Source organism: Benincasa hispida, chromosome 5 (assembly GCF_009727055.1).
Source record: "Benincasa hispida cultivar B227 chromosome 5, ASM972705v1, whole genome shotgun sequence".
Lineage (NCBI taxonomy): Eukaryota > Viridiplantae > Streptophyta > Magnoliopsida > Cucurbitales > Cucurbitaceae > Benincasa > Benincasa hispida.
The window spans coordinates 64,737,150-64,747,962 of NC_052353.1; the positions used below are offsets into that span (position 1 = coordinate 64,737,150).

At 35.7% G+C, this 10,813-nt stretch overlaps 1 long non-coding RNA gene across 7 annotated transcripts; it reads right to left on the reverse strand.

Annotated features, from left to right (window-relative positions):
• Positions 1-8: 8 nt before the first annotated feature.
• On the reverse strand, positions 9-4,339 carry LOC120077580. Of its 7 annotated transcripts, none has more exons than XR_005481785.1 (5): positions 2,134-4,339; positions 1,913-2,062; positions 834-1,837; positions 295-752; positions 9-213 (listed from the first exon to the last, which is right to left on the reverse strand). It is a non-coding gene; the product is annotated as an uncharacterized LOC120077580 (long non-coding RNA). The 7 variants fall into 7 exon arrangements; XR_005481787.1 differs by having other exon boundaries at positions 834-1,842; XR_005481788.1 differs by having other exon boundaries at positions 834-1,153; positions 1,353-2,062.
• Between the last annotated feature and the right edge of the window lie 6,474 nt (positions 4,340-10,813).

A 10,813-nucleotide genomic window follows, 5' to 3' on the forward strand; every position in this document is an offset into this window, starting at 1 on the left:
TATATGGCCTCTGTTAATGTCCATTGCAAGGACCATCCAGTGCTCACTGATATTCATTGTCATGTAATCGAAATCCACATCTACCCATTTGACATTTAATTTACCAGTGACGTAGTCCTTGTACGTGTCTTCATCCTCCCATGCTAGGGTAGCCTTCAGAAGTGTCTTATTCTTTATTCGTTTAAATACCCCGCCACGAGCATTAAGGTGACTCTGCCAAATGAAATGGGAAGTTAAGTAACGAAATATACCATAGTAAAATGACTCTTCACAACAAAATATATCAAAATTTACCGTTACACCAATTGGCAAGATGGTGAATTTGTGCATGCACATGTCAGGTCGGGTATAAAATTCTTCTTTCATAAAATAAAATAAAGTATTTATGGTCTGGACAAAAAATTACTATGTCAGTAAAAGTACAAGATATCCAACTATAAAGAAGTCAAGACTAGGAAACTTATATCGCACTCGACCCATGAACTCGGGGAAATCAATTCCTTGAAGAATTGTTTGGCGAATGGTTTAAAGGAGTTCTCTCGAACCTCATTGTCGGTATTATCGTCTGAGATCCAGCCCATCATTTCTGTAACGATATTGTGTGGAACGTCATGTGCTATGTTGTATGTGACAATCGCTTAGGATAGTGACGTAGCTACACCTGAGAGAGGATGCTTAACCACACTTTTCTTCTTTACTTGAGCTGTATATTTATCAACAGCTTTCCTCTTACGACTAATTCTTCGAGATTCCTACATAAACAGATAACAAAAAGTTACTCATCAAGAAATATAAAAATATAAACAAAGATTACTGATCAATAAATTACTCACCAGTGTATATCCTTCTGTGGTCGTAACAATCCCAGAAGTGTCGGTCTCTGGGATGTCAGACATGTCGACTTCTGTATGTGGCATGGTGAGTGAGGCAGACATATTGGGCTCTATTTATGGGATGTCGGCCTCTATAGGTTCGACGTTAATTGGTGATGTTGTGGTGGTATCGGGCTTTAGAGGGGGGATGGGGGTAAGTAAAGTGGTGGTATTTTGAGGCTCTATAGAGGGATGGGAGTATCTGAGGCAGTCACATTATTGGTATCGAAATCCTGAGATGGGATGGGTGACCTTGTTGTCTCGTCATTCACCGTGGCACCCTTCAATTAGTAAAGTAAAATGATGAGTTCACGAATACGTAAAAACTAAACACATAAAGACATAAAATGATAGTAAATGCAAATCTTGCACATAGACTGCAACAGTGATAGGATAGCCGATAATTGTCCTTTCATGTCTGTCATGTTTTCCTCCATATTGGATACACGACTATCTAAACTCGATATATGACCATCCAACCTTGATAATGAGCTGTCAATGGCCCACAGGTACGAATAAATAGAATCATCGGGATTGGCTCCCTCCCTGGGGGCAGCATACTCACGTCACTCCTTATCCATAGATCGCTTTTTATAGGAGTCTGCAAGATGGACATCAGGTGGGTTCAACTTGTCCTCATCACGTACGTCCCCCACCACATCATGGAACATATCATCACTGGGTGTGTATGTCCCTCATTCCACCCTTCCATATTCAGCATTCTCGTGCTCAAAATGCTCGTGTTCATCCTCTCCCTCCACCCTTCCACATTTATCATTACCATCTCCATGATGATCATCACCGTCACTTTCACTTTCAAAACTACCTCTATCACTAGTCAACCTATTGCTACTTTCAGCAGTATCATCATCCGCACCTAGATCAAATATAGGCCGTCTGTACACTAGGGTATCTTGAAACTCCCTCTCAGCGTCTATCATGATAATACCCTCTTTAACCTTTATCTACACTAACACCAGTAAACTAGTTAGTGTCAATTTAACAACCAGATGAACATATTATGCAAAGAGTAAACGTACATTGTTAGACTCGAATATCTCTCTCTCGAGTACTTTGAAGGACACTAAGTGGAAGCATGACCATCGTACTATGCGGGGCAAAGCCACCTTGCTCATTCGCTCCGCAATGTTCCTAGCTATCGATGCAACTAGGATCTCGTACGTCCATATCTAAATAGAATTTACATATATTAAAAACATGTTAAATCAAACAACACGATTATTATGTTAAGCAAATTTACCTAGAACGTTTGTGGAAATCCACGCAAAGAGTACTTCACAACGTAATTTTATTTCCTTTCACCTTTGTCTTGTATAGACTACTCTTATCATTCAACGCAGTCTTTAAGGCATCAGTGTCTCTACCAAATAATGGTACCTTAATCAAGATTGTTGTAGTACTCTAAGTTTTGAACGTCCTTAAAAGATTTGAGGTCTACTGCATTTTTTTGTTTGTTCTTTCCCATCATTGCAACCTCAGTATAGTAGACTATTGTGATCTTTACAACATCCTCATCATTTTCAAACTCCAACTCCTTGTATTTTTCTTCAAGTAGACGGCCATGTAAGGTGTCCTTTTTCACTCGATTACCAAAATACTTGATTGCAAGTTCATACGAAGACTGCTCATTCTGATCAACTCGTGTTAGGGATCACCATAACCAATCAACAAAAAATCATCATTCGAAAAAGTGACGATCTTTCCACAAATAGAGAATGACATAGAGTAAGATCTCATCCTCTTCACTTCTCTCAACAATATATGATGGATAATTGGGCTCTTAAACACCATGTCAACGTCTACAAATCGCCCAAAAAATGTTCTCTTGAACATGTCTAACTGTCTTGAGATAAACTTCTCCTTCACAATCTTGTTTGCATTAGCAATGTGCGCCAAGCTTGTTACTTGACCGGGAAATCGGTCGACTACGGGTATTCTGAAGTGTGTTGTCATCTTAAATCACTCCTACATGAAATAAAAATTCAATCAGTAAACTCCTTCAGAAAAAAATTGTAAAAAAACATTATGTTTCACTCTCACTGGATTCACTCTCACTAGCTTTGCTCTCTCTGATATTGCTCTCTCTATTGTTGCTCTCTCCGATATCGATCTCTCTAGTGTCACTCTCTCTGATGTCACTCTCTCTAGTAACTCTCACTTATCTCGCTCACATTCTCTCTTTTACTCGTCTTCAACCATTGAAAACATCGAAAACCAGAAAAACAAGCAAAAAAAAAATCATAGGTTCACATTATTTCTAAACCTCATAATGACCCATCCTTTCTGGTATCACTCTCTCTAGTATCGCTCTACCGATTTCACTCACTTATCTTGCTCACAAACTCTTTCTACTCGTCTTCAACCACAGAACATATCGAAAACAAAAAAAACCATAGGTTCACAGTATTTCTAAACCCAAAACGACCCACAAAGCCTTATTACCGATCAATTTAAGATATTTTCAAGCACAGATTGAAAGATTTACTGATAAGATTCGATTTGTCAACGACAGTGGAATTATTTGCAACCGAAATGATGAATTCTAAAGAGGTTTTAGTTTATGAGTAATACGAAACCATTAGCCTTGGAAAGTTTGAATGAAGAGTTTTTAGTTTTGTTTGGTTTTCAATAAAAAGGTAAGAAGATGAAGAGGTAAGGGCAATTTACGTAATTTGGTATGACGATAATGTAAGCAGATGGTCAATTGACATTATTTTTAAAAAATAGATCATTTGACATTTTGGACCCAAGAAATGGGTCATCCGTATAAATTTCCTTTATATTAGCCACCCTAAAATATCTAATGCTATCATCTTTCTTCTCAATTATCAATTTTAACTTAACAAAAGCTTAGTACTAACAAAAATGTTGTGATTATATATCCCTAATCTTTTCTAATCTACTAACTAAGATAGGATTATTATATTCGTTCTCCATTTATAAAATGAGTCTAACTAAATCTATTAATACATAAATCCAAAGATAGACCCAAATTTTCAACCGCTCAAGTCATTCACTCCAAGTTCTCTTCAGCCTCATAATTGTTTTTAAAAAGATTAAACTAACACACAAACACATAATATACATCAAATTTTGCTCTATTTTCAACAAACCTAACCAAACATATGGCAAAATAAATAATAATTTCTCTAAATTCTACAGCTACTAAACTTTTAAATCATAAAAACCCAACTTAAAAAATCAAGATTATATAACTAATTACAGTTCTATATCAACTCTGTTTTGGTTTTAAGATTAACATCAGTATCATTGCTCATTGCCCAGTAAGTTTAATCTTGAAGATATACATATATATAAATCCAGTAATGACCCAGAAATCAAGTATCAAGAATTGCTCTAGTTCCAAGAATCCAAACCAAAGAGATAGTAAAATAAGATCATTATTTCTGTAAATCTTTAGTCTAACATGGAAAGCAAAACAACAAGGTCAGNAAGAAAAACAGTTATCTGAATCCCATTCTGAGCGATTTGGCAGTTCCAGAACAAATTTCATCACCAGCTTTCCTCTTTCTGGAATTCAACGGCAAAAAAACCGATTCAACAGAGCCGATTAATCCGTCTTGAACCAAACCGAATCGAACAGTGTTTTCAAAGAAATTGGTTACATCGAGAAGCGGCTTCCGATTGAATCTCCTTCTAATGATGGGTTTCTTGGGAATTGAGGGGAATTGCTTCTGGGTAAACGGCGGGAGGTTTTCCTTATCGGAGAGGGATCGGACGGCGGCGAACTCCATGGAAGACGGCGATGGATGAATGAGAATGAGAAGTGAAGTGGGTTGAGGAAAGGGGAAAGTGGATGTTTATAGTTATATTATGGATTTTGGTGGGAATTGAAATGGGAATCATTTTTTTGAAGTTTGGGTTTTGGATCTGAAGAAGTTTGGAATTTGAAAGTGAAAATGAAAATGAAAATTTTGGTCGGAGAAGAAAGGGGGAAGGGAAGAGGGAGATTTTTTTTTGAAAGGCGCGATTTTGGGTTTTGGGAGCCAAATTAATTATATTGTAATGAAACATTTTTGCGGGGATTTTTTCTTATTCGTTTTGTTTTGGGTTTTTTTTATTGCCTTTTCTGACCAATTGCAATCTGCCAACTCAGCATCCTTTGACATGTTTTGAAAAGGTAAGATTCCACTTGGTAACTACTTTTTTAATTGTCTTTTAAAGTTAACCTTATTTACTTTTTGCAATATGCCAACTCAGCATTTTTTGGTTTCCACTCTCAATTTTTTTTGTTTATTATCTATTTTTTATCAATTCGTTAGGGTGGTTTTGGATTATCGCGTTTGTTTTGCGACCTAAGATGCCCTTTAAGTTTTGGATGTCCTCTGAAATATGAGTTTTTTGGATTTCCATGTTAAGAGCATCCATTTTTACTTTTTTATGCCTTTTTTCATATATATATACAACATAACTATGTACTTCACTCCCTTTGATTATATCATAGTTGTTTTTATTTTTTTAAGAAAGATATTCAAATTCAATTTGATATTATAAAAAAATAATAAATTAATATACATTATTTCATTGAGAAAAATAATAAAGCTATATTAATTTAGAAAGAAATCCAATTAATAAAAATAAATGTATTATATAAGTTGAAATTGTGAATTAATGAATAGTCATGAGGACATTATTGGAACTTTATGTAAATTTAAGACATTCTTGGATGAAATCTACAAAACAAATATAGTTATCAAAGTATTCCCATATATCTTCAAAGATATTTCTACAAAACGAACATAGTTATCTAAGAACGTCGGATGTCATACATCTATAATTTTGGGCATCTAAATATTTAAGTTATCTACATTCACAAAAATCCTAAGAGTTTGTTTGGTAGGTTGTCTGCATTCTATTTTCAAAAATCATTTTTTGGATCTTGTGACTTAAACTATACAAATTCTGAAAACAACATATACTTAGATTTTGAATTTGAAATTTTAAAATATAAAGTTATATTAGAAAAGATAAAAACAATAAGAAATATAGTATTTCATGTTTTTTTAAAAAGGAAATACCTCTTATAATAAAATGCCCCAAAGGCTAATCAATCTCAGTCGTCCAGACTATTTACAAATGACAACCAATCAGGAAAAGAGGGAAGCCACACCTCACTATAATTTTGAACCCTAGATTTTTTTTGCTAAAAAGTCATCAACCACATTACAATTTATCGAACAATGGGTGAAAGAACAAGATTCAAACATCATACTCATCTCTTTAATCTCATCAATTTAGTAGATTTCCTCTCTCATTGTGTGAATCTCGCCTTTATAAGTCTAATTGGTTGAAGACAGTCCGATTCAACAATTAGATTTGAAATTTGAAGATCAGAGGCAAGATGAACTCCTGGCGAAAAGCTCCGACAAAGAATCTTCAAAGAAAATATTTAAAAACTTTGATTAAGCGGCAATAATACACCCATTTGAATCTCTTATAATGGCTCCGATACAAGTGATGGATGAGTCTGAAATCCATGAAGCAGCACATAAGTTTATGTGAATTGATAGGCTGGCAAATCCAATCATGTTAGAGGTTTTTGTTCTGAGAAGAGTTAATGGTCGAAGATGACTGGTAACTTTTGCTTTTCACTTTGAAAACTTCAAAATAATTTAGAATCCATCTGCATTTTAAAGAGATTGATGGTACTGGTTTATTACATTTGAAGTTATTCCTATCATTTCAAATAGCCAAGATGGAAATGGCTGTAATGTTTAACTCCTCTTTTGAACACTTTGTGCTCAGTGCCACCCATATGTCAATAAAGCTTTCATTGAAATTATTCATTACCAAAGAACAATTTAAGATCGAAGCCGATAATGGTTTAATACGGTTGCAGGTGAAAAGAGCATGATCGGTTGTTCCAGCTTCAATTCCTCTTCTTTGTAAATTATAATAAGGATGATATCATTCATGTCTCTACAACAAAAAGAAAAAAAAAAAAAAAAAAAAAAAACTTGATTTTCCTATGAATATTTAGGTTCCACATTTTTTTTAGACCTTTTTCATATTTTTTATACTGGAGGTTGTTGTACATATTTTTAGATTAATGAAGATTTTATAACTACTTTTTACATTGTTATACCCTTTCTTGTCATAATGTCATATCACTTCATCCTTAAGTCTTGTGTTGAGATGGATCTTCCTAATTATTTCCACCTCCTTGAGAGCGAATGCATCCTTCAACTTGGCAATCTTTCATGAATTAATAGGAGATATAAAATCAGCAACTGAAATATCACCATACCGAGGATTGAAACTAGATGGTTTAAATGTAGTTGGCCGTGGAATCCAAGGATATTGAAAAGCTTTGATATTTTTGCCATTTCCCACTCAAAATCTCAATCCATGTAGTAAAGGATCCTTACTCCAAATTAAGCTTCTCCAAATGTAAAATGAGTTTAAATTCAATTTAGCTTATAAGATGAACTCCTTAGAAAAATAGATGCTTTTCAGAAGGCTAGATACAAGAGAAGAAGGGGTTTTAAGAATTCTCCAAACTTGTTTAGAATGCAGGCTTGGTTAAATCCAATTAAATCTCGAAAGTTTAAACCACCAAGGACCTTAGAAAGGCAAAGGGAATCTCATTTTTTCCAATGCATCTTCTTTTTCTTTTCTAATGATGAACCACATCAACATCTTGAGAAACAATGAGTTATTTCATCACGAAAGTTTTTTGGGGATTTTAAAAACACTCATGGCATACGTTGGGAAGGCTTGGTCAATGCTTTTAATCAAAATTTCTTTTTCGACTGTTTAAAAGAAAGCCCTTTTCCATTCTTTGATGACTCTCCAAACCTTCTCCACAATGTAATGGAAATCTCTAGCCTTGTTTCTAGTGAAATATGAAGGAATACTAAGATAACATTCAAGGTCGAGCTTCATAGTGACTCCCAAAATATTGCTTAAATAGTCTCCTCTTTCTTTGGAAACATCTGAAGAAAAACCATGGCAGATTTTGAGTAGTTTATGAAGGAACTCTTATCAAGATCGTTCCAAATTCATTGTAACAGAAATACCGCATTCACAATCATACAACAAGTTATGCATCCACTAATAAATTACAACATGCTTTTAATAATGAATAACAAAGGAACAAGAGACTCATCTTTGAAGAACTTTTCTTCTCTGTATCTCTCGCTCTCGTTAATACCAGCAACTCTCGCTGTCTTTGTGATCGCCAAGCCAATCGTCCACCAAATCTCGCTGTTGCTCACCACCAAATGGTCTTCTACACGAACAGACAGCAAGGAGACACCACCACTCAGTAACCTCAGTATTCTCGGAGTGAGAATCCAGGAGGTGTGGGCTCTATTGGATTTGGTAGAGGGGAGGAGGAAACTACTGTTGGGATTGGTGTCCTAATTCTCCCGGAGTCTCATAGTTTGTAATCTGTACACATTGTTATGAATAAAATAAGAGTTATTTTATCTGGCATTTACTTATATCCAATAAACATAGCTCCATGATTATTATATGTAAACTTAAGCATGTATATGAGATATACAAGTGGATCATGCCTTAAGTGATAACCTAAATAGGTATGTAGTATAATGATAAAGAAGGGATACCTGATTCTGATAACACTATGGATACGATCCGCTTTGTAGAGGTTTAAAAGTGTTGTGTGAAGGAACTCTTATACAAGAGTACCTATGAGCGGAAAAGGATCTTTCCAATTCATTGTGACAGAATTTCCACATATACATTCATACATATAGATATGCATTAACACTACTAAATTATTGGCATGCTTTGAGAAAAAAAAAAAAAAAAGAAAAAAAGAAAACAAGAGAACGAAGAACTTACCAGTTGAAGACACTTTTCACATCAAAACTCGCTCTCTCCACGAACAGCCTTTTTGTGCTCTCGCTAGGATAGTAGGAAATTGTTCCGCAACATTCCGGTCGTCTACCACGAACGGCTTCACATGAACAACAGGAAAATGGGGACGACACCACCAATTGGAGCCCTTAATATTCTTGGAGTGAGAATCCAAAGTGTGGGCTTTGTTCGGTTTTAGTAGAGGTGAGAAGGAAAAGAAATCGTGTACAATGATCAAGCAAGTGGGAGAAGACAACGACTATCGTATAATCAAGATGCTTGATTGTTTAGGCGAGGTACACGATCGTGTAGGAAAAGCTAGGCGATCGTCTAGTAAAGTTCGGGCGCTAAGCGATCGTTTAGTAAAATGTAAGCGATCATTTAGAGAAGCGCGCACGGGGGTGAGCGGTCATTTAGCAAACAAGAGCTTATCGTATATGCTCTCAATTACAAAGCAATAGAATCCAAACACCTCGTGAGCAATTTTTGCGACTTTTTCAATCTCTTTGCAGAAATGAAAACAAATTTCATTTTATTCTTCAGTTACGAAAACCGAATTGAACTCCTACTAATGCATGGTTATGGAGAAAACATTGGGCAATTATCCCATAACTGTCCAATTAATAAAATAATAAATATAATCACATTATATTCATAATCTATAGTTTGATATCATATATCAACCATAGTGTTTTCTCCTCTACTTGATATAAATCATATCTATATCCAATTTCCTCCAAATTAATGTATCTCATACATTTAGTCAATCATATCATATGTAATTAACCAGTTCAATTATATCATATATAACCAAAATCCCTCTTGTCAATTTGAATATTTCTAACTGACCCAAAAACTGATTCCCAACTTGAATCCAAGCTACCAAGGGGACCTTATGGACCTATGGCTCGAAGCTCTAACAGTACGTGAATAACTGACTAAAATCTTTAGCCAGGAGATCCACCATCCGTTAACTGCCAAACATTCCACTAAAGACCGACAACTGAACTCTCCTTACCACAGATATATTTATGTGTCCATTGGATATAACCAATCATCAGTACGATAACCTTTCATAGATGCTCGTAAGTACAGTTGGGCCATTTTACTGTTTTGCCCCTGTAGTTACATCTTACTTCTTAAGTACTATTGATCCCTCTAATGAATAATACAACATAGTCCTATTATGTGTGAACACCTTTCGGGCCATGAGAAGGTGTATGGCGCCACATCGTTCAAGCTCCAAGATCAGCCTTTAAGGGAGCAATTTATCTACTTACCCCTGCTTCGGAGAAGGAGTGAATTCCATCTTGTGTAGTTGAGTTCTCAACTCCCAAATCAGATGAATCCCCAAAGTGGAAGGTTTGAGTCGGTGAACTGGTCACTCACACCCATGCAAATCAAAGGACCACCCTTAATGGCAGGAGTTCCCAACTCATTCAGGATTGAGGTCATGTTACCTATGGTCATCCTAGTGAAGTGAAATCTCTGTCATGAACGACGTTATATAACGAGACGTTAACACTTCGTGGTTAGACCTTATAAAAACTCTTTTTATATGACGGCCCTGCTCCATGTCCCCACACGAATGATCAGGATCAGACTATCTATGGCAAGTCACAACAGTTGTAACTATCCTACAAAGCAGGTCGCATCACGTAGCGTTACCAGGATAAGGTTTCCCTCCTATATCCATATACTACAGACCATTTTGGTTATCACTTAAGACATGATATCCACTGTATGTCATACCACATACATGCTTAAGTTTACTAATGACAATCAAAGATTTTAGTTTATTGGTGTGTGGTAAAGCAAATAGAACATCCATGTGACAAGTCAAGAAGTGAAGTAAATATATATATTATACATCACAAGCGTTCGTACAAACTATGTTTTAAACACAGGACACTAGAGCCTTTGGGCATCATTCCAAAAATCTTCCACTCTGTCTAAAGCAAGTGGGTGTACAAAAACTAGTACAAAAAATAAAACTAGGGCATAAAAGCCCAATAAAGAAAATCTCCCACTTGCCCTAGTTCTAGCCGCGGGTGGTCCCGTAGACCCATGCTCTG